This window comes from Mirounga angustirostris, unplaced genomic scaffold (assembly GCF_029215605.1).
Source record: "Mirounga angustirostris isolate CCGP_5_RB_7025 unplaced genomic scaffold, mMirAng1.0.hap1 SCAF_10, whole genome shotgun sequence".
Taxonomy (NCBI): Eukaryota; Metazoa; Chordata; class Mammalia; order Carnivora; family Phocidae; genus Mirounga; species Mirounga angustirostris.
Genome location: NW_026991718.1, coordinates 74668897 through 74693924, shown reverse-complemented (window position 1 = coordinate 74693924; position 25028 = coordinate 74668897). Strand labels below are relative to the sequence as shown.

The 25028-nt window shown below is 39.3% G+C and overlaps 1 protein-coding gene across 4 annotated transcripts in view; it reads left to right on the top strand.

Annotated features, from left to right (window-relative positions):
- Positions 1 to 822: 822 nt before the first annotated feature.
- PPM1B (protein phosphatase, Mg2+/Mn2+ dependent 1B) overlaps positions 823 to 25028 on the top strand; it is a 76771-nt gene continuing 52565 nt past the window's right edge. For 2 of the 4 annotated variants that reach the window (XM_064572535.1, XM_064572534.1), the window contains exon 1: positions 823 to 1256. The gene's annotated coding sequence lies outside the window, so the exon portion shown is untranslated. The remainder of the gene's footprint in view (positions 1257 to 25028) is intronic. The other 2 variants (XM_045885082.2, XM_045885080.2) reach the window with 1 other exon arrangement.

Below are 25028 nucleotides of genomic sequence, written 5' to 3'. Positions count from 1 at the left end.
TGCGCCATCCCTTCCCGTCTCTTCGCCAAAGAGAGGCGTTTATGCCCTCCAATGAGGGCCTAACAGGACTTTGTTAGCCAATCAGCAGCCAACCCCCTGCAATTCCGGGTGGGACTAGGCTTCCACACCTATAACTGGACAGCGCGTTGGCTCCTTTATTGAGCCTGTTTTACGCAAGGCTTAGAGGTCAAAAATAAAGGGGCCTGGTTCTCCTAGGACGGGAAGGAACCGCACACACTGTGGATTTGACCGTTTTCGAACACTAGCCAATCGCTCTTCGGATACTTCCCCGCCTTTTGCGCGTTCATTTAAAAAAAGCCAGTGTGACGGACTTGGAAATTGGTTCAGTGACGGACACGGACTGAAAGCCAATCATTGAGGGTTCGGGTCACCCTTTGGACCAATAAGAAAAGAGAATCGCTAGGGCTCGGTCTTTGCGAGGCGGAGTGCAGGTGGGCGTTACTTGATTGATGGTGATCTCTACTTATGGCTGTTGGGGTGGGTTGGTCCCTAACACCCAGAGGCGCGGCTGAATGAAGTAAATGGTAATGAAGGGTTGGGTCTCACTCAGTGGGCGGTGTTTGATGGATAGTTGACCTTGCCAATTGAAGGTGGTCGCTGATGCCCAATGGGAAATTAGGAACTGAGAGGCGGGGCATTGTGGGCGGTGAAAACTAAGTACCGAGGTACAGAGCAGCCGAAGTAGGAGGGAGGGTGATGATTGACGGGTCGTCTAGCCAACCGGGTGCAGCGAGAGGCTGCACCGTCCCAATGGGTGTGAGCTGGGGGCGGGGCTCGCCGAGGGGCGGGGAGGACAGGGTGCGGGGAGGGGGTTGCAGAAGGAGCCGAGCGGCTGCTGCTCAATGGCGGAAAAGCCGCCGGTACTCTGACCGCCTGGTCCCCCTAGCAGTTGCGGGGGAGTTTCCTGCCGGCGCGGCTGGAGTCTCTGTTTCTCAGGGTTCGGTGGCTGGAAGATGCTCCAGAGAGACGAGGCTGCGGCGGAGGAGGTGGCGGCGGCCGAATCGGCAACGGCGCTAGGGTGGAGAGAAGGCGGCAGCGGCGGCGGCGGCGGCGTGCGGGGCCCGACGGTGTAAACAGCCCCGGAGGCGGCGGAGGCGGCGGCCGAGACCCCGACGGGGAAGCGGCGGCTGAGGCAGGGTCGCGCCTCGGTCGGAAGCCTGGGCTGAGTGCAGCAGAGGGTCTCTGCGGCGGGCGAGAGCGGACGCCCTAGACCTCGCTTCCCTCCCTCGCCCCAGGTAAGGCCGCTCCGCACCCCGCCGCAGGGGAAACGGCTCGCGGGCACCGCCGAGGCCCCGGACCGTTTTCGGGGTGCCGCCGGGCTAAGGTCGTGGGCCCTGCCTGCCTAATCCTCGCCTCTTCTGCCGTGGAGCCTGGGGGAGCAGAACGCCGGGCCTGGCTCCTGGCTAGGCCCCTTCCCCAGCCGCCGCCTCCGCGCTCGGCCAGGCTGGGAGAGGCTCGGGGCAGGGAATTTTACTTTGCTCCAACGCCTGGAAGTAAACTGCTTTCCCCTGTTCTCTGCTTCAGTCTGCGAGCATCTCTTTCACACCAAAACACTGGGGCTACCCCAGGCCTTAACTCATCCCTTCCTGGATCGTGCTTATTTGAAAACCTTACCTTTTCCATTTGTTTCCTCATCCGCTTCTGCCCCACTCTGCGCTCCACTTCACTTCCTTGTTAAAATCTTTCTCGCTCTTCTGTCTGTGCGTCTCACCACCTCCTTCCTTCTTAAGTGGCTTTAAGTCGCTTCTTAGCCGACTCCGGGCTTCTCTTCCCTTCCTTCCCCAGCGATCCTTTTCGGATGTCATTGTTTTTAACAGAGAAGTTTTTAAATGAAACTTCTACCGCCAGTAACCCAAATCTTCCAGACACCTTTTAAGAGTAGACTAATCAGCTTTTTGTGGCAGATCCGTTTTTGTTTTGTTTTGTTTTGTTTTTGTAATTTAACTGAGCCTAATAACCTTAAAAAAAAAAAAAGGTTGTATTCTTAAACGCCAAATGTGGAAATGACACCGAGGTAATTTTAAAAACGAGGGACTCAGTGAATGTTGAAAATAGTTATTTCATTTTTTAAGTTGCCTGACCTCTGATGTCGGATTTAGCAGATCTAGAACGTTTGCCCATCTTATTTGGCAAAACTGCTTCTTAAGCCGGCCCAGATTCATCAGTATTCAAGTCGGCTTAAAAACAACGTGAAAACTTTAAAAAGAAGATATTTTATGAACAGCTAACTAGGAAGCTGTTTTCATGAAGTCACAGTTAAAGACCTTTTAAAATAGGCTCCACATGTTTAACGTATCAAAATAAAGTTGGCAGGAGTCTCGTAAAAGGATTATTTAGGAATTTGAGTAGTCTTAGTGATATGTAACTATTTTGGGAAAAACATTCTTTTTCTGTTAAGAGACGTTTACAACTGTGATGTGAGAATTACTGAGGTTTATTGTGGGATTAACAGAGGAACTCATTTTATTTGAGCTACTGCACGGATGTAGAAGTGGTAGATTGTTCCGGGCAGATAGCGTAAGTTGGTATGTTCTGGGAGATAGAGAAACATGCCATCCACGCTGAATGTTAATGGACATTATTTCATTTACTTTATCTGTTGTGCAATAGCAAAGTTCCTATTGTTGGCCTACTTTTAAATAGAGAATTTCTAAATGGAGACAAGTTATTCTAATTATAATAGTCTTTTCCAAGTGTACAGGCTTTAAAAAAAATATGAAGTTATACTATTAAAACGGTAATTTTTAAAGAAATATTTTTGTAGGCTTCTTCAATGGGCAATGTATTGTTTCAATTGAACTTTTAAAATTTAGTGTTTAGAAAGGTTTTTTTTTTTGTCAACTTTTTTTTTTCCAGGGATAATCCTGATTTTTACCATCCTTTTTTGTTTCTCTCAATGTCTTTTTTCCTTTTAATGGTGGTGGTTTGTGTTTTTCCCTTTCATTTATTTTTGCTCTCATAAAGTCTTATCACGGTTTCTACAGTGGCTTTTTATGTTGCTTTATCAGCATGGAATAGTATTTTTATGTGATCTTTCATACCCGTTAGTTAAGATTTCCTCAGTTTTTGTACATTATCCTTTGAATTTCTTCATGTTGTAATTATTCTCTTAGAAGTGACCAGCAAATCTTAGAACACCTGTTTTCTCATACCAGGTGTCTGATTTCTGTGAAGACTCCAGGAATAGGTGAAAGCTTTTAAAGTTTGCCTGATAGTCATGGCAATAAATATTATTTTATGTTAGTAATTAACATGTTATAATTACCAAATCCCTTAAGATTGCATCATCTGAAGGAATGGTATGTCTGAATAGCTGTGCTTCTAAGAATATCTGATTCACAAGTTGAAAAGGTCAGAAAAAGTGGTTTTCTTGTTGAAAATTTATTTTCCTATAATGTACATTTTTTACGAAGTCTTTTGAATTAAAATTTGATGCTGATGGACTCTCTTGGCACTCTTGGAAGAGTAGAATTTGCCAAAGTGTAGTTTAGTGATTGTGGAGATTCATTACAGTCCTTTCGCCCTTGGCTCAGTTTTTAAACATGCCCTTGTAAATGAGTTGGTAAACATTTCTTTTATTGCACATGATACTGACAGTGAATTCCCCCCCACCACTCATTGGTGTTAGTTACACATATTATCTACATTGTATGAAAACTTGTATGTTACATGTAACTATTTTAAAGTATCTTGTGACATTACCTAGAATAGGAAGTAGTAAAATAGTATAATTTAACTCCGTAGTGGTCTTTCGTAAGATACAAGTGGTCTTTCATAAGATAAAGTGAATAAAATTAACTTATTAAAATATAAGACATGGTATTTTACTTTTTCTGTGAACTTTGCCTTTCACAGTTCACTAATTTTAAGAAAAAATTAGTTGGGAAACAACTGACAGGGTCAGAGTTAGAATAGTTAAGCTTTTTTTAAATCCCAGAATTTGAATAGCAAAATTTATTCAAGTAATACTTAGCATAAAATATAAAATTATGGTTAGTCGTAAGAGAATTTGGGGGAATATGGTTACTTCTGGATATCCATTGTGTTTGTTTTTTTTCCACATTGTACCTGGTTCTTTATTTTTTCTTAGTGAACTAATTTCAGAATTTGAGTTGAAACCAAATTATTAGTAGCTTTAAACTTTTATGGTAGAAACATATTTTATATATCACATCAGTAGAATTGTGGATTAAAAGAATTGACAGATTGGGGCTATGAGGTAAAATTCTCAGATACTAGGTAAACCCTGGAAATGTAATCTGACTACTTTCCATCCCACTCTTTTGTACTCCAACTAAACAGTGAAGGGAAATAGGGTAGAGTTTGGGAATATTGGTTTTTGTAGTTTTTGCTTGACATTAAAATTTATAAAATGACAGGGTCTGTCATCTAGCAACTGATCTAACAAGTATAGGTGAACAAAAAGATACTTCATAATCTTTGTTTTATCCTTATTTTTGTTGATGATACTTGTTTATAACAAAACATTTAAAAGAAAATAACTTTTGATCTTCGAGAGTAATTTAAGTATGCTAATATCTCTGATTAGCCATTTTGGAATCTTTTTTCAAATGAAACATTTCTAACGTGGTTTAACCTCTTTGCGTAGACTGGACTTGCATTACATTTTTCAGTGTTTAAGCTGTACCCTCCCCCCCCAAAGAAAACCACCATTTAGACTAACTTGAGTGATTTGATCAGGGAGTTGAATCAGTATTATGATTAAAAAGAGTCTTTACTAAATTCTTGATGGAATGAAATTTTCTGAAAGTGTAGTCTATATATTGTAGTTTAATTTCTCAGATTTTAGGGCGCCTGGGTGGCTAAGTTGTTAAGCGTCTGCCCTCGGCTCGGTCATGATGCCAGGGTCCTGGGATCAAGCCCTGCATCGGGCTCCCTGCTCGGTGGGAAGCCTGCTTCTCCCTCTCCCACTCCCCCTGCTTGTGTTCCCTCTCTCGCTGTGTCTCTCTCTGTCAAATAAATAAATAAAATCTTTAAAAAAAATTATCAGATTTTATAAAGATTGTGAGATTTCATTTTTAGCCTCATCTACCAACCTAGAAAAAAATACCATAAGGTAGCTCGTTCTTTTTTTTTTTTTTTAATTTTCATTCAAACTTCAGGGTGTGTTATTTCTCCCTTTCAATTTAATGTTTGTTTGTTTTAAGATTTTATTTATTTGACAGAGAGAGGTAACACAAGCAGGGGGAGTGGGAGAGGGAGAAGCAGGCTTCCCGCCAAGCAGGGAGCCCGATGTGGGGCTCGATCCCAGGACCCTGGGATCATGACCTGAGCCGAAGGCAGATGCTTAACGACTAAGCCACCCAGGCGCCCCCCTTTTCAATTTAATGTTAATAACAGACATAAACATTTTGTTCTGGATTATGGTAAGTCACGACATAGAGGAGTTCTCAAGTAAATATTTTTCTTTTTTAGCTACAGCTAACTTGTGACCACATCTACGGTATCTTCTTATTTCTTGGCATGACATATACTTTTTATAATGATACCCTTTGTATGTAGCAACTTATTTAAGGACCCAGTAGTTTAACAATTGTGGTATTTTAACTTGTTCATATATTTAGGGAAATTTAACATGGTTTGTAACATTTAAAGCACAGTTCACCAATTCAAAGCTTTTTTCATTTACTTTATTTTTTTTTATTTTTTAAAGATTTTATTTATTTATTTCACAGAGAGACACAGAGAGAGAGGGAACACAAGTAGGGGGAGTGGGAGCGGGAGAAGCAGGCTTCCTGCGGAGCAGGGAGCCTGATGTGGGGCTTGATCCCAGATCTCCGGGATCATGACCTGAGCTGAAGGCAGATGCTTAACGACTGAGCCACCCAGGCGCCCCTCATTTACTAGTGTAATATTAACTTACTAAAAATGGAGTCAAAGGTTTTTTTTTTTTTAGTATGTTGAAATATCAATATAACAACTATTGGCTTTAAATTGATTTCTTTCTGAAAATTAGAGACCTTAAAGTTTGGAAACATAACCCTTGTTGAAAAACTTGTTTTACATTCCTTTGAACAAAAGACTATTAAATACATGGTCTGATATTTAGAGGAGAGAGAGATGAACGCTGGAAGACTTCTATTGAATATTAAGGAACTTGTCTCACTTTCAGAGATGGAACTAAATATTGGCAGGGGTATAAGGAGAATAAGACCTGTGTCTAGTATTGCTGTGCTTTTTGTCTACATAGAATGTCCCCCACTTCGAAATAGGTTCTGTATGTTAAGTGCATTTGTGTGACAGAAACATGAAAAAGCTTTTCCTTAGTGGGAAACTTTTTAAAATGTGGTTATTATCAGGTATAATCAAGTCTGTATATAAGAAAAATCTAAGTGAATAGATTTTGTTTGTTAGATAGTATAGACCCGAGAAGCAGGTTTGATAAAGGATAATTTGTGAAGTTCTGAAGGATTTCAAAACACTTTAAAGCTTGAGAGTAATGTCACTGATTCTTAAGTCTAATTGCATTTTATTTTCTTGTTGTAGGTATGTATAAGTGCACTCTTAACATGGAAAAGGGAGAGTTAATAGATGTCCTTATAAGTAGGAGAATCTAGGAGTGTCCATATTGCTCATGGGTACTTAACCTATCTTGGGAAAGAATGTTTCTTTTACCCTCTTCTCATTAAAGCATTCAATTCTGAGTTAATGAACTGGTATTACCTATTAAATACAGGTGGCCCTTCTTCTGAGTCCCTTACAAAGAGGAAATAATGAACTCAAAGCAACTCTAAGTGATAGAATGTATGGGGAGATCAAGTTCAGATATGAGTGGCTTCCCTTTACTTTTACTTACTGGAGGCTACCAGCCCACTGAGAAGTAAAGAATTCCACGTAGTTAATAGTATTTAGTCTGTAGCCACCCCATCCTCAGCCATTATTTTGGCATTCCCTGAGTGCCTTCTAACCTGTAAGGCACCGTTCATGGCTGAAGACTGAACAAAACAGACAAAAATCCCTGCTCTCATAGATTTTACATTGTGATAGCAAACACACTGCCTCAGTCTACATTACAACTGTGCTTTTTTTGTGGATGACTGAAATTAGGAGTGGACGATTTGGGATGTATGGTGTTTTCTATACTACACTTAGAAGCTGTGATTAGAGCTTTACTTTTTTTTTTTTTAAGTAAGCTCTACATGCAAGGTGGGGCATGAACTCAGCACCCTGAGATCAACAGTCGCATGCTCCACTGACTGAGTCAGTCTGTAGCCCCTAGAGCTTTACTATCTATCTATTTATTTATTTTTAAGTAGGCTCTCCATGCCCAGTGCAGGGCTTGAACTCACGACCCTGAGATCAAGAGTCAGACACTTAACGACTGAGCCACCCAGGCGCACAGAGCATTACTATTTTTAACATTACTATTTTTAACAAGAGGGAAGAAAAATAAAAGAGGAAAGAAGAGTTTTTCTGTAACTAGACCAAGACTGATGAAAGAGGAAGTAGGAAGGGGGAAATATTGTTGTACCTAAGATTAAAAGGTGAGCCAAAGATAGAAAAGAGATCCCTGTATTAGGCATGAGGGAAGCTGAGGCCTTCAGGTGTTTCCATTTACTGCCCAAGCTTGGATAAATGAGTTCTTGGACAGGAAAATGGGAGAAGGTAGGATAATGGGAGCAGGGTAAACAGGACTTTTTAGCAAGACTGGTTTAAGTGACTTGGGATGCACCTATAAAATATATGTTGTCATTTGTATTTAGAAAAAACGCTGTTGCTCTTTGTGTTCTTTTGTGAGTATAGCTGAAAGATTAGTGATTGGCCATTAGTGTCTGGAACTACTGTCGCTGATTTGTGACTGCTACTTCTGTTTTCTGGTTATTTGACAGTTCTGTTGGAGATGGCTGATGGAGCCAGTCTGTCTCAGTTTATTATGCTAAAATTGGTCTGTATATTTGTTACTGCTTCCCTTAATTCTGGAGCTGTGGTGTGTAACTTGAAGTTGTGCCTTTGTTTTTCCTGCATTGTAAATGTCTGCATGAGGATGTCTTATGAAGCAGGTGCTTATTTTTCTACTTTCTGTTACGTACCTTTCCTAGTGATGATCCAGTTTGGTAAAAATGCCTCTTCCTGAGTTTACACAAACATTGCACATTTAAGATAAGCATGAGAGATCTTTGATCTTTGTTTTTATCTTAATTCATAATGGTCTTTTGCTTTCATTTGTGAGGCATTGAGTCAGACTCTCATGTGATCTTGCTTGCTGCAGTAAATTGAGATTTTTTTTTATTTTAAAGCAAATCAACTTGTGTTTATTTCAGTGCCTCAAGATAAAAATGAACACTGGTTCCATTCATGACCTAAGAGACTTCAGTTATAGCACCCAAATTAAGCCTTCAAATTACTAGTTTCACTTTTACTATATTTTTGTGACTGTATTTATCACTTCTATCAAAGTGCTGATGTGCAGAAGAATTTGAACTTTTTAAAAAAAGATTTTATTAGAGAGTGAGTGGGGGAGGGGCAGAGGGAGAAGGAAAGCATCTCAAGCAGACTCCAGGCAGAGTGCTAGAGCCCCGAGCCCATCGTGGGGCTTGATCCCATGACCCTGAGATCATGACCCGAGCCGAAATCAAGAGTCATATGCTCAACTGACTGAGTCACCCAGGCGTCCCAGAATTTGAACTTTTTGAATATATTAAATTTAGTGCTGTAAGTCAGACCAGGTTCACTAAGCTGTTCAACATTTTAGATTAAAAAATAAAGCCTTACTTGATAAATTATCTCTTGTAACTGGTTTCATTTCTATAGTACAGCATTTAATTAAAGCTTTTGTGGTTGTCGGCCCTAAATGTAAGGAAACTGAGTTTAATTTCTTGCTATTCATCTGTTGTCGAGTGTTTTGAAGCAAAACGTGAAAGTGAAATGGTAACTTTTGCCTAATATATAATGGTTTTCAGTTATACTCTTCTTTGTTTTTGTTTTATGTAATCTAACTCTAGTTTGTAAGGGAAGTAGAAGTTTGGAAGGATTCGTGATGATTTAGATTGCATTATTACTGTTATTCTACATCATGTGTCTTTTTCTCAGTGATAGGTTTGTTTTTAGTTCAGATTATTTGCTCTTCTCTTGCGCTTCTAGTTTGCGTTGCTTTTTCTGCCTCTGTGATTTCTTGATTTTTATTTAAGTACAGGGTGGCCACCAGATCTGGAAGCCCAGATGCATAGACAATAAATGGTTTGTTGATACTCCAGTACAGAATGTTAAAATAATATCTATGTTTTCGGACTTTCTGATCACCCTACAGACTGGAATTCTTGTAGATGGGTCTTTTGTTTTTGTTCAGGCATATATTGCATGGCTAAATTATGGAGTCAAGTATAAGGTATATTCTGAATAGAAAGGAGAAGAGATGCATAGTTAATTTTAGAGAGCTAGCTGGAATAACATTGTGCCTGTTTATGAGGACTGAAAACAGTCTAACAAAGATAAGTCTGAGATTTAATTGGTTGTCAGATATTTTTTGCTAACAGAGTTTGGGAGATGCTATATAGCAGTAGTTTCAGGAGCATACTAAGTGAAAAATGGTCAGAGGAATTGGCCAAATGGTCATGACATTAGGAGACTATGTTTTTAGGCCTTAATTCTATTATTTCAGAGTAATGCCTTGATAATAATAAAATCCTTCTTAGTCATATGTGAATGAAAACCTTCTATACCCATAGACCTAGGTGAGAATTACTTGTTCACAAACATGCATGAGGCTTCTTGTCAACATATTTAGATATGTATTTCTGAATTTTTTGCTACTTTATGCATTTAGGTAATGCTGTAGGATGCTTAGCACGGTTTATTTGTGTAAGTGTATATTAAATGTAAGAAGGCTTTATACTTGGAGTGAATTATGTTTCTGGAAAAAGCTGCAAAAGGAGGATGATGATTGGAGGCATTGACACTGAAGTCAAACTACTTGGATTTGAATTCCTGTCCCATCACTCCATAGATGGGTAACTTAAAGCAAGTTACTTACTGTCTCTAAACCTCAGTTTTCTCATTTGTAAAGTGAATGATAATATATGCATATTTTAAAATTTTTATTTTGTTTTTTAAAAGATTTTAAGTAATCTCTGCACCCAACGTGGGGCTTGAACTCACGACCCTGTGATCAAGAGTCACATGCTCCACCAACACAGCCAGCCAGGTGCCCCAGAATAACAATAGAGTTCATAAAATTGTTAGATTAGGACAGTCCAAGGAAAGCCATTACTATAGAGCCTGGCACATATAGTCACTAACATTCGAGTGCTTTCTATTGCTGTTACTACTGCTACTACTACTACTATTATACCACTACCTGATACATGGTAGGTTGAAAGAGTACCTGACCTAGAAGGCAGAAGACCCAGTTTGAGGTTCACATAGAAACTAATGATTCTGTGACTTTGCAAGTTACTTATTCTTTCTAGGATTTAGTAATTTTAATTTGCAATGTAGTAGTTCTACCTGAGTTAAGGCAGAGGGCTGGACCACGTGATATCTTGAGGTCCTTTTGACTCTAAAATTGAGAGTTCTGTTCTAAGATTCTCATTTTCTTTCTTTCTTTCTTTCTTTCTTTCTTTTTTTTTTTTTTTAAAGATTTTATTTATTGGGGTGCCTGGGTGGCTCAGTCATTAAGCGTCTGCCTTCGGCTCAGGTCGTGATCCCGGGGCCCTGGGATTGAGCCGGGGTCCTGGGATTGAGCCGGGCTCCTTGCTCGGTGGGAAGTCTGCTTCTCCCTCTCCCACTCCCCCTGCTTGTGTTCCCTCTCTCGCTGTCTCTCTCTCTGTCAAATAAATAAAATAAAATCTTAAAAAAAAAGATTTTATCTATTTATTTGACAGAGAGAGAGCACAAGTAGGCAGAGCTGCAGGCAGAGGGTGAGAGAGAAGCAGGCTTCTCACTGAGCAGAGAGCCTGATGTGGGGCTCGATCCCAGGACCCTGGGATCATGACCTGAGCCGAAGGCAGACGCTTAACAACTGAGCCACCCAGGCGCCCCAGATTCTCATTTTCTATTAGAGTGTAAGCTACATGAGGGCAACAACTGTGTTAGTTTTATATGCTGCTTTATCTATGTATTATGTATCTACATTGTATTTGTTGTATCTGTAAATACCTGCTGAGTAAAGCTTTCCATAGAAACAGTATCTTTAAAGTTTTTGTGTGTGTGGTTTTTTTTTAAGTTTATTTATTTAAGTAGTCTCTACATCCAACCTGGGGCTCCAGTTCATGCCCAGGAGATCCAGTCGCCTCTTCTGCTGAGTGAGCCAGTCAGGCGCCCAGAAACAGTATATTTTAATGAGAGGACACTAGGGAGTAGGAAGAGGGGAGAGAGGTTTACATTCCTTCTCAAGAACTAGATGCTTAAGGGCGCCTGGCTGGCTCAGTTGGAAGAGCAAGGAATTCTTGATCCCGGGCTTGTGAGTTCAAGACCCACATTGGGTGTAGAGATTTCTTTAAAAATAAGTAAATAAACTTAAAAAAAAAAAAAACCCTAGATGGTTAACTTTTTAAAGGTATGAGTACAAATTTCCTTCTGTTCAATTTTTATTTGGTAAATATTGTCTGCTAGCATTAGGCACTTTGGGGAACAAAGTTTATTTGAATCTGCCATCTGGAGGAGTGAGGGAGTAAAACTTAATGTATATGATTAATTATACAAGGTAATAAGTAAAAATGTTATAAAGGAAATATAGGTATATTCATATGTTAAGAATCTTTCTAAAGGGGCGCCTGGGTGGCTCAGTCAGTTGAGCGGCTGCCTTCGGCTCAGGTCATGATCCCGGGGTCCTGGGATTGAGCCCCGCGTCAGGCTCCCTGCTCATCTGGGAGCCTGCTTCTCCCTCTTCCACTCTCTCTGCTTGTGTTCCCTCTCTCGCTGTGTCTCTCTCTGTCAAATAAATAAAATCTTTAAAAAAAAAAAAAAGAATCTTTCTAAAATGTGTAAAATTCAAATGACAGTATAATTAGAGTATTTTGTAATTGTCTTGTTCTTGCTTTTAGAAAGCAGAAAAAGCATCAGGGTCATGAATTTGAGAAGAGTTTCTTTTGGGTCAAATTTGATACGTGGGGACACTTAAAACTAGTATTTGTGGAGGAGAGTGTTGAATAAAATTTAATAAACTAATAATCTCATAATGCATCATTGCCTTTTTATTATGAAAAATTCTTTTGTCGAAGCATAGTTGACATATAATGCTATATTTATGAACATTTTTTTTTAGTTCATGAAAATTTTTAATCCCACAGAACATTGTCATAGTATACTGAGTACCTATCTACCCACCACTTAAATTCAACAGTATTTATATTTTTTGCCATATTTGCTTTATATAATCTTTGCTGAACCATTTAAAAATAATTTTTTCACCTTCTAATACTTCACCTCTAAATACTTAAATGTGAATCTCCCCCTAAAGTTACATTTTCTTCCTACCTACAATATTGTCATCATACATAACACAATTATCTAATCCCCAGAAATCATCTAATCCGCAATCCATATGCAGATTTCCCCAGTTAGGTCAAAAATGACTTAGATAGCTTTTCCCTTCCACACCAAGGTCCATTGAAGGATCGTGCACTATTATACTGTATTTGCTGTTGTGTCTCAGTTCTCTTTTAAATTTAAATTTAAATACCTATTTCAAAATCTCTTTTTGAAGAGATTATCTTGTAAAATGCCCTATATTCAGAATTTGTTTGTTTCTTTGGGGTCTTTTTAAAAATTTACTCCTTTGTCTTCTGTAGGCTGTTAAAGACTTGAGTTAAATTCAGGTTAAACATTTTGGCCAGGATACTTCATAGTTGATGCTGCTCCGTATTACATCACCTCAGGAGGCACAAAATGCCTGATTTAACATGATTAGTGGGGCTAAGTTTGATCACAGGTGAAGTTGATGATTGCTAGATGTCCCCACGGACAAGGAACATTTTCTCTTTTGTGATTATCGGGTAGATCATGGCATATTTTGTTACCATGCAAATCCATTTCTCCTTCAGAATTTTACTTAATGGATTTAGTGGTTTCTTTCTTTTAAGATTTTATTTTTTAAGTAATTTCTCCACCCAGTGTGTGGCCTGAGCCCACTTTCCTGACATCAAGAGTCACATGCTATACCGACTGAGGTACATGGCACCCCATGATTTCTTTTTTGAAGATGGATCTAGATAGGGGTCACCTAGTTATGGCTCATTGGCCAAATTTTGTCTCCTGTCTGTTTTTGTAAATAAAGTTTTATTAGAACACAGCTATGCTCATTTGTTTACATAGAGTCTGTGGCTGCTTTCCCACTGCTATGGCAAGTTGAGTAGTTGTGACAGAAACCATATGGCCCTGTACAGCCCCAAATACTTCTTGGTTCTTTAAAGAAAAGTTTTGCTGTACCCTGATGTAGTATGTATATATTGTCCCCTTTTTCTCATTGTTACGGTAGTAGAGGTATAAAATTGGTGTTTATATATTTGGTATTCACATAATTGGTGTTTTTATGTAGCTTCTGCACCCTGATGTTGTTTAAGGTATAACTGCTTCTAACATGGTGAAAATTGTGACGTTTTTGCTTATATCTCCAAAACCATAAAGTATGGTGCTGTGCATGGTCCATAAAGTCATATGTTAAAAGCACAGATATATTTCAGATGTAAAAAAGTTATAAAGAATAATGAACACCAAAGTACCCACTACCCAGCTTAGTTTAGGTGTAGGACATCCCAGCATACTTGAAACCCTCTTGTTACCTTTACAGATTCCAGCCTTTTTTCCCCACTGTCCTGAATTTTGTGCCTACCCTCACATATATGATCTCTGTGTACGTATCTGTGCATATACTACTCTTAGGTCAAGCTCTTAAGAGATTTTATAGTTTTTGTGCGTGATCATATATGGAATGCCTTTTCATACAATTTGCTTTTCTCAGCATTTTTGTGAAGTTCTTGTTGCTCTATTCCTCTCTAATAGTATTGCATATGTATTATATAGTATTCCATTGTATGATTATAACACATTTAGTCTCTTTGGATGGACATTTGGGTTATTTTTGTAATTGTAAACAGTAGTGTTAAAATATAATTTACATGTCTTTTGATATACATATTATACTATATATATAAGAGTTTCTCTAGAGCACATACTTAGGGGTATAATTGCTGAATTGTAGGCTTTTCTCATCGTACTGCCTACCAAGGTATTTCCAAAATTCTCTCCAAAGTGGCTGTAGCAATTTATGCTCCCTGTTAGAAGCAGTTATACCTTAAACAACATCAGGGTTCAGAAGCTACATATAAACACCAATTATGTGAATACCAAATATATAAACACCAATTTTATAGCTCTGCTACCATTACAATGAGAAAAAGGGGACAATATATACATGTATATATAAATGTAATATAAATGTATGTATATATTGTCAGAAACTAAAAGTTTCTGTTGCTCTATATCAATATCAGACTGTACTATATAAATACAGCATTGGCCACACACGTAACTTAAAATTTTCTTTCTTTTTTCTTTTAAAGATTTTATTTATTTGTCAGAGAGCGCATGCACAAGTGTAACTTCAAATTTTCTAGTAGCTACTTTAACAAAAAAGAGCAGGAGAAGGTAATTTAGTAATATATTTTATCTAGTATATTGAAGATACCATTTCAGTATGAAAACAATAAAAATTAATGAGATATTTTTGCATTTTTTATTAAATTCTTTGAAATATGGTATGTATTTTATACTTACCAACATATCTCAGTTTGGATTAGCCATGGTTCAAATTCTTACTAGCTACATGTGGCTACTAGCTCTTAGATCAGACAGCACAGCTCTATGTCCTTGTCTACATTTGGCATTGAGGAATTTTTTTTTCTTCAATCTAATGAGAGAAACGCTATTTCATTGTGACTTTAATTTTGCATTTTCCCTATTAGGAAATTTGCATTTTCCTATTACTACTGGGGGTGAACATTCTCATATGTTTAGTGGCCATTTGAATTTCTCTTTGTGTGTATTTGCATTTCATTTGGTCTGTTTTCTGTTTTCCTGTTTGTTTTTTTAAGGTTTTATTTTTAAGGAAACTCTACCCCCAACGTGGGGCCGGAACTTAGAAGCCCCAGATCAAGAGTTGTAAGCTCCACCGACAGCCAGCCAGGCGCCCCATGTTTGGTTTTTTTCTTAATGACAAAATCTTGTAGGTATAAATAACAGATTTTCTTTGCCAATAGAATGCTGGTGTTTCTGTTAATTGTGTTTAAGGGTTTTTAGGGATTAATTACATGGTGTGTCTATAAAATGACACAAACATTTTAGGGGCGCCTGGCTGCTCAGTTGGTGAAGCATGTGACTCTTGATATCAGGGTTGTGGATTCAAGCCCCATGTTGGGTGTAGAGATAGCTTAAAAAGAAAATCTTTAAAAAACAAAACAAAAAAACCCCCACCGCATTTTTAACCTAAAGGTAGTTTTACAATAACTCCAAAAATAATTTGGATTGAAGTAAATGTTTGGAAGGGTAGTACTTGAATAGTAATATGGGGAGTGGGGGACAGGGTAATTGCTTTATACTTGAGGTAAATAATCCTTTGTGTATATTTCTTTTCCACTATACTTTTCCTCCCTTTGCTAGTTTAGTCTTGCTCCTCCTCAACTCTAAGCCCAGAGACCCTTAGGAAGAGTTAAGCTGAATGGCTTCTGGTCTAAAGCCAAAGATGTTCTCAAGCAGGGCTTATAGGGCTAGACTGTTTTAATATAAAGCATTTGGAAACAAACCAAGTGATAAATTCAGTAGTGTGCCCTCTGTCTGCAGTAAGTGGGTGTGATTGACTGTGTTCTTTAAATGTGAAACCCCAAAGGTAGAATTGCTGGAAATCACAGCTGAAATGACTCTGTTGTCAGAGAGTTTACACAGACATCGGAGGCAGTGACAGAAATATAGCTCATGTCTAAGATGGACAGATTCCTGAAGAAGTGCATGAGTGTGTGGAGGTTCTGGTGTGTTGTGGTGGCAGTGATAAGAGATTTCCTAACAGGGTGGCCAAGTACATCAGTAGGTGTAACATGCTATGTACAAACCTAAGCTCCCATGTATGAGCAAAGTCCTTGAGGAGGATACTTAGTCACCATGGTGGAATTGGCCATTCCTGGAAATGTTGGTTGATTTGGAAAGTAAAAGCAATAAAAGATAGGAATCATAAAAATAATGAATAAAATGACTTTAAGCATTTTAAAAGGTTGCTGGAAATAAGAACTGCTTGTACTTCATATATGTTACAGTAGATGACAGAGGCTCGTCGGTGTTCCAATCGATTTTTGGGGCTCTGCCAAGTTAATATTTTTATGAACTTTGGAATGGTTGACTAGGATATCCTTTCTTTCTTTCTTTCTTTTTTTTAAAGATTTATTTATTTATTTATTTGAGAGAGAGAGAGAGAGTACATGAGAGGGGGGAGGGTCAGAGGGAGAAGCAGGCTCCTCGCTGAGCAGGGAGCCCGATGCGGGACTCGATCTCGGGACTCCGGGATCATGACCTGAGCCGAAGGCAGTCGCTTAACCAACTGAGCCACCCAGGCGCCCCTAGGATATCCTTTCTTGAAGAGGTATCTTTTAACTTGTATTTTACGTAGTACGTACTAGGTGTCAGAGTCACAAGTTAGGTAGGAAGGATAATGAAGGCAAAAATGTCAAAAGGAATATGGATGACTGTATAATATAGGGGTGCTGAGAGGCTGGGTTGAAGGGTTACTGATGGTGACAAAAAGGAGGTATTATTTCTTAGGCGCCTTGAATGATTCGGTTAGCCCACTTAAAGAAGTTTGAGCAAATTGATTAAGGTGGGAATAAGAATGATGTATTTGGCCTGTGTAAGGCCTAGGCAGGGCAGGTTAAAGAGGAACGTTCCATACTAGATGTTTTGTCCTCAGTGTAACTTGGAGAGTGGAAGGCCACTGCATCTTTCTGGGACACTTAAGGTATGTTTTAGGGAAATGAAGCTGGTGATAAATCTGCAGGGTGGCTTGAAGGAAGGGGACATTGAAGTCAGGGAGACCAACTAGGAGGCAGTTAGATAATCCAGATTAGCATGGAGGATAAGAGACACTTACAATGGAGATTTGATGGAACATAGTGATTGGTGTGTAGTGATTGGATTTATTTAAAGATTAATGGTTTCTAGCCTGAGTTACTAGAAGAAGGATTATGGATAGGTGGATTAATAGGTAGTGAATACAAATAGATTGGAATATAAAGGTGATTTGCATGCAGAGGGGAAGATTTTGGCTATGTTCTGTTTGAAGAGATAACGTAGAGCAACCAAGCTTAAGGATTAAAAATCTGAGCGGTCAATAGAGAAGTGATGGCTAAGGGGGTGCCTGACTGGTGGCTTAGTTGATAGAATGTGTGACTTTTGATTGTGGTGTTGTAAATTCAAGCCCCACGTTGGGTGTAGAGATTACTTAAAATACCTTCAGGGGCGCCTGGGTGGCTCAGTTGGTTAAGTGTCTGCCTTCGGTTCAGGTTGTGATCCCAGGGGCCTGGGATGGAGCCCCACATTGGGCTCTCTGTTCAGCGGGAAACCTGCTTCTCCCTCTCCCTCTGCCTGCTGCTCCCCCTGCTTGTGCTCTCTGTCAAATAAATAAAATCTTTAAAAAAATTTTTAAAATATCTTTAAAAAGTGATAGCTGAAGCAATGAGATTGGATCAAAGGGCAGATACTGTGTTTTGGGTTGAGGCTAATTACTATTTTGGGGAGCCTACTTACCTCTTGAATTTTGGAGGCTGAAGGAAAAGGAATGGGCATGAATGATTGGGAGTTTTGTGTTTTGAAAGTCGGCAGAAGTAGAAAGAGTTTCAGGAAAGGGGAGGAGTTATTGATAGTGTGAAGTGCAACAAAGTACCTTATCTTGAGAAGCCTCCTTTTTAGGACCAGACTGAAGAATGAGTAGCTAATTCTAAAAAAGACGTCAGTATTTGAGTTGTTTTGGTGATTTTTGTAATGATATAGTTTATATATTATAGCATAAGAAACATTCCCTATATGAAATATTCTAGATATGTTGGTCATACTATGTTGTTCCTTTAGGGTGAAGTAAATTCACTTTTGTGGGTGTTGGGACTATAGTGATGCATTAGAGCCATGTTCTGTACCACTTCACTAACTACTCTTAAACATGGCACTAAAGGCAATCAAACCTATCAATAAAATTCACTCGGGAAGCCTCCTGAAACTTTTTGCTGTCTGAGTTTTTTTCGTAATTTGCTTTTTGTAACCTGGAACCATTTATTTGGGAGGGAGGTGAGGACAGAGAACAACTAAAAGTCAATCATGTAGCTCTGCAGTTTTATTGTCATTGCCAATTGAAAAACTACCGGGATTAGGAAGAGCGCTTATTTGAGTTCTGGGCTGATTTTTGCTGAAGTTAAAAAGGTGATACCTGTCAGTATGTTTGAAATCAGTCTTGTAGTAAAATAAACATAGATCATGACAAAGTTCAAGGTGCATTTAGCCCTTATTTCATCATCTGTATAGTCAGATAAAGATAGGACATGAACTCCCTCTGATTTCAGCAACATTAGCTATAAAATTTAGTATTGTGATCAAGGGGAAATAATTCTTTTACCTTAAAATATTGAACTTTTAATGGACACCTCCAGGTAGCTGGTGATGCATTCTTTATATAGGCCTAAATAAACTACTCTCCTTAGCCTTTGCCTCTCAGTCTTCTTCCAAATAATATTAGGACCTCAAGATTTTAAAAGCCATGGAAGCAGTGAAGAGGAACAGACTAATGATAAACACATTGTGGATGGATTTTGGAGACATTATGCTAAGTGAAAGAAGCCAGACAGAAAGGGGTACATACTATACATTTACATGAAATTCTAGAAAAGGCAAAACTACTCTATGGACAACACATTAATGGTTGTCTAAGTCTAGAGGTTCAGGGGAGATTGGTTTCAAAGGGGCATGAAGGAACTTTTTGAAATGATAGAAATGTTCTGTATCTTTATTGCAGTTGTGGTTGCACAAGTGTCTACATTTAACTCCTCAAACTATGCACATAGGATGGGTGCATTTTATTTTATTTTTATTTTTTATTATTTTTTAAGATTATTTGTCAGAGAAAGAGAGCACAAGCGGGGGGGGGGGGGGGCAGTGGCAGGCAGAGGAGAAACAGGCTTCCCACAGAGCAAGAAGCCTGATGTGGGACTCAGTCCCAGGACCCTGGGATCATGCATGACCTGAGCCGAAGGCAGATGCTTAACTGACTGAGCCACCCAGGCGTCCCAGGTGCATTTTATTATAGGTAAAAACAACAGCCAGGGGCCTTCACCAATGGGAACAAGTTGGATGACAGAATGGAACTTTATGGATTGGACTCTAATCTTAGGTTCTTATCGTGAATTGACTTTTTTTTTTTTTTTTTAACAGTTAAGACACCTAATATTGGTGGTACCCCTTGATGCGTCTGGCAGGGAGTTTATATGTAACATGTAACTGAGATTAATGCAGTGATTTTGCTGCGTTTGAAATATAAGTAAACATGCATATAATCAACTAAAACGTTCTGGTAACATCCAGTTAAATAATTTTTTTTTTCTGGTTTGTTGGTTTCAGAAGTCACTGAAAGGATTTCAGTAGTGAAAAAGCCTTTAAGGAATATTTAAGTATAGTTGAGCCTAGTTGGAAAAACTTGAGAGTTCAAAATGTTATCCATAGGATAATCATCCTCTAAACATCGGATATTTTCTTCTCTGTCAGTTTATATATGGATAGTTGATCTGGGATGTAAATTATAACTTATTTTGCTGTTTGACTACATCTGATTTTATTTATGCTTTAGGTTGGTTATGGTAGACTAGTTTGATTTATGGATTGTAGTGGTAATGATAGTTAATACTTTTAAAGCACTTACTTTATGCCCAGCACTGACCTACACAATTAACCTGCACTATCTCATTCATTTATTACAACAACTCTGTAATGTAGGTGCTTTTATTACTCGTGTCTTTTAGATGAACATATCACAGCTTTAGAAATTAAATAATTAGGTCAGGGTCACACAGTAAGTGGTTGAGCTCGCATTTGATTCAAGTCTATTTTGTGCTAAAGCTCATAACTTTTTTTTTTATGTAAAGTTTTGAAGGGGAAGTGGTGATTTAAAAGAAGAGGGCATGACTTGGCTTTCTGTGGATTCTGTGACCCATAATAAATAGATCCTGGGTACCAGAGAGTCTGGCATTTCTAGCTTTTGACAGCCCACGATGGCAGGCAGTGCTTCATGGATCTGAGCTAATGGCAATAATGGCCACTGGGAATGAGGTTTCTGCCATTCCCAGGTCATTCATCCAACAGTCCGGCTCTTTGCCCTCAGGAGCCCCTTTTTCTTCTTTCTTGTCTTCCTCCTTACTCCTAGCATCCTTCTACCATTATCTCAAGTCAGGTTCTTCTGGAAGGTCTCATGGTAACAATATTCCCTGAGTTCTTAAAGGTTCATAAGAGTTCGTTTACACTCTTACACTTGAAATCAGTTTTGCTGGATGTAAAATCTGTGGCAAATATTTTTTTGCATATCTTAAATACCATTGTTTTTGGATTAGAGCATTGCCGTCAGTGTTGACAATGTGCTATAACCTGAATGCATATTATTCGCAGTTCAGATATGCATGTAGTATAATATTTAGCCCATGCTATACATATCCAAAGAGTGATAGGTTTTTTATTTATTTATTTATTTATTTTTTAAAGATTTTATTTATTTATTTGACAGAGAGAGAGATAGCTAGAGCAGGAACACAAGCAGGGGGAGTGGGAGAGGGAGAGGCAGGCTTCCTGCCGAGCAGGGAGCCCAATGTGGGACTCGATCCCAGGACCCTGGGATCATGACCTGCGCTGAAGGCAGACGCTTAATGACTGAGCCACCCAGGCACCCGAGTGATAGGTTTTTTTTCCTCATTAAAATAGTAGCTGAAGCAAAAGGCCACTGTCAATAAAGTTATTTCCATTTCATGACCTACCTTTTCCTTATTGAAGGACTAGGGGAGGGATTAACAAGTGGTACCATTGCCCGAAGCTTGAAAGTTTTAGCTATGCTTTTGAATTAGAATAAGAAGATCTGAATTATTGTCAGATCTGGTGAACCTTATAAAATCACAAAATCTGTGACTTAATTGATTTGTTTTCACAGTATAATCTAGAGCTATAGTTTCCAGCCTTTGGTAGAGTCTTTGTCTTTTTGTTTGTTTTGGAAGGCAAGCAGATATTTATTAGAATTAGTTGGAAAGACCTGGGGGCACCATGCATGAATGTTCCAAATCAAACGCTAGCTTTGCAGCCAGATTAATTGGTATTCCTATCAGTTACATCTCTTTATTACTGGAACTGGGTGTGGTCAGTGCCTAGTTATCCAACTATTATAATAAAAAATGTTAAAAGTATCAATTTAACAATTATCCAATTGTTAAATTGTTCAACACTTGTGAACTTTCCATATCTGTTATTATTTCAGAAATCTTAAGCAAATGCCACTAATACTACAATTCAGCAGAGTTGATTTGGAAGAAGAGAGAACTTTTGATTTTATTCTGAAATAATTAAGAATTGGAAGGGAGGATGAGAGCCAAATGTTCTGTTTCTGTGAGTTTAGTGAAGGGAAAAGTATTCTTTGTTTCTCAGTCAAGTGGAGACTAGTATTTAGGATTTGAAGCAGATATTTGTGAAAGAATATGCTCTTGAAGGCTCTGGATTGGTATTAGTACCATGTAACTTTTCAAGCATCATTTAGAGCATGAGCTGATTATGGATTTTATTGCTGCTGTCATTTTATTTATTCATTTTTAAGATTTTAGAGAGTGAGAGTGTGTGCACTCGAGCAGGAGGAGGGACAGAGGGAGAGGGAGAGAATCTCAAGCAGATTCTCACCGAGTGCAGAGCCCTACACTGGGCTGGGCTGGATCCCATAACCCCAAGACCATGACCCCAGCCGAAACCAAGAGTTGGTCGCTCAACCAACTGAGCCACCCAGGCACCCCTGTTTGCTTATTTTTTTGAAAAAAGATTTTAATTAATTAATTAATTAATTTTTAAAAGATTTTATTTATTTATTTGACAGAGACACAGCGAGAGCAGGAACACAAGCAGGGGGAGCGGAAGAGGGAGAAGCAAGCTTCCCGCGGAGCAGGGAGCCCGATGTGGGGCTCGATCCCAGGACCCTGGGATCATGACCTGAGCCGGAGGCAGACACTTAACGACTGAACCACCCAGGCGCCCCAAAAGATTTTAATTTTGATCTGTATACCCAACGCGGGGCTCGAACTTAGAACCCTGAGATCAGATGTGCTCTGTGGACTGACCCAGCCATGTACCCCATACTATCATTAATTTTTTTTTTTAAGTAGGCTCTGTGGTTAACATGGACAATTGACTTTTTAACAGTTTTTTTAAGTGGGCTCCATGCCCAGTGTGGAGCCCAACTGGGAGCTTGAACTCACAACCCTGAGATCAAGACCTGAGCTGAGATCAAGAGTTAGATGCTTAACTGAGGTGCCTGGGCAGCCCAGTTGGTTAAGCATCTGCCTTTGGCTCATGGTCATGATCTCAGGGTTCTGGGATAGAGTCCCACATCGGGCACTCTGCTCAGTGGGGTGTCTGCTTCTCTCTCTCATTCTCCCTCTGTGCTCTCCCTCCCTGTCTCTCAAATAAGTAAATAAAATCGTAAAAAAAAAAAAGGTGTTAAAAAGATGCTTAACTGGGTCACCCCGGCACCCTGACAGTGTTTTGTTTTGTTTTTTTAATTCAGAGAAACACGCTTTATGTTTTTTGAATAAATAAATAAAATCTTTAAAAATAAAAAAAAGATTTTATTTATTTAACAGAGAGAGACACAGCGAGAGAGGGAACACAAGCAGGAGGAGTGGGAGAGGGAGAAGCAGGCTTCCCGCTGAGCAGGGAGCCTGGTGCAGGGCTCGATCCCAGGACCCTGGGATTATGACCTGAGCCGAAGGCAGACGAGTAACGACTGAGCCACCCAGGTGCGCCCCTATGCTTCATATTTCATAATGGAAGGCAATAAGAAAATAAGGATGATTTAACTTTATTTTCGTTATCTCTTAAGTGAGCAGTCTATAAAGCTCAATAAAGATAATTTTATATATAACAAATAAGTAATATGTGCTCAGGTTTTTAAAAAATATGTGCTTAGTTTAAAAAATATTGTATAGAAGGCTTATAATGAGGAAAATAAATACTTCCCTCCAGAAACAAATTTTTTTTTTTTAAAGATTTTATTTATTTGAGAGAGGGACAGAGTAGTGACAGCACGAGTGGGGAGAAGAGGGAGAAGCAGGCTCCCCACTGAGCAGGAAGCCCAACATGGGACTCGATCCCAGGACCCTGGGATCATGACCTAGCTGAAGACAGATGCTTAACCGACTGAGCCACCCAGGCCCCTCCAGAAACAATTTTTGTAATATCTGTGGGCTTTTCTGGTAATTACTTCTATTATCTTTAACTAGAATGTTTATACAACTATTTAATGAATTTTTTTAATTTTTAATTATTACTATTTTTTTAAGCAAGCTCTACGCCCAACATGGGGCTTGAACACGACCCTGAGATGAGTTGCATGTTCTATTGACTGAGCCAGCCAGGGGCCCCGATGATTTTTTTTTAAAGTTAGAAATTATTTGATTTCCATCATTTGATGGAAGTTCAAAGGAATTTTCTGTCATCTAGTTTTGCTGATAGGTCCATTGTCATTTGGATTCTTAGTTTTTTTTTTTAAAGATTTTATTTATTTATTTGACAGAGAGAGAGAGCGCACAAGCAGGGGGAGCGGCAGGCAGAGGGAGAGGAAAAAGCAGGATCCCCGCAGAGTAGGGGGAGCCCGATGCGGGGTTCTATCCCAGGACCCTGGGATCATGACCTGAGCCAAAGGCAGACACTTAACCGACTGAGCCACCCAGGTGCCCTGGATTCTTATTTTTTAAAATACTTATTTATTAGAGAGAGAGAGCGAGAGAGCGCGAGCCCGCACGAGCAGGGGGAGGGGCAGAGGGAGAGGGAGAAGCAGACTCCCTACCTACCAGGGAGCCCTGTCCCAGGACTCTGGGAACATGACCTAAGCCGAAGGCAGGTGCTTAACCAACAGCCACCCAAGCACCCGTGGATTCTTATTTTTGTGTAGGTGACTTTCTAGCCTCATTCGTATCCCTAAAAGCTTAAACATTTTTTTAAATTGTGCTTTAAAAAAACATAAAATTTACCTCTTAATAAGTTTTAAATATACAGTAGTGTTAGGTATGTTTACATTGGTGTGCCGTGGATCTCCAGAGCTTTTTCATCTTGCAAAACTGAAACCCTCTCTACCCACTAAACAACTCCCCTATGTCCCCCTCCTCAGCCCCTAGCAACCACAGTTGTACTTTTTGTTTCTAGAAATTTGACTAGTTTAGATACCTCATATAAGTGGAATCATAGAGTATTTGTCTTTTTTTTTTTTTAAAGATTTTATTTATTTATTTATTAGAGAGCGAGCGAGAGAGAAACAGCATGAGAGAGGAGAGGGTCAGAGGGAGAAGCAGGCTCCCCGCCAAGCCGGGAGCCCGATGTGAGACTCGATCCCAGGACCCTGGGATCATGACCTGAGCCGAAGGCAGTTGCTTAACCAACTGAGCCACCCAGGCGCCCCAGAGTATTTGTCTTTTTTGTGACTGGCTTATTTCACTTACCATAATGTCCTCAGGGTTCATCCATGTTGTAGTCTGTGTCAGAATTACTTCCCCCTCACCCCCCTTTTTTTCAGTTTTAATTCTAGTGTAGTTAACATACAGTGTTATGTTAGTTTCAGGTGTACAATATAGTGATTCAAAAAATATCCTTTTTAAGGCTGAATAATAACTGTATGTGTGTATACCACATTTTATGTGTCCATTCATCTGTCATTGGGCACTTGGGTTACTTCCTCTTCTGGGCTATTGTGAAATGTTGCTGCAAACATGGGTGTGCAAGTATCTCTGAGATTC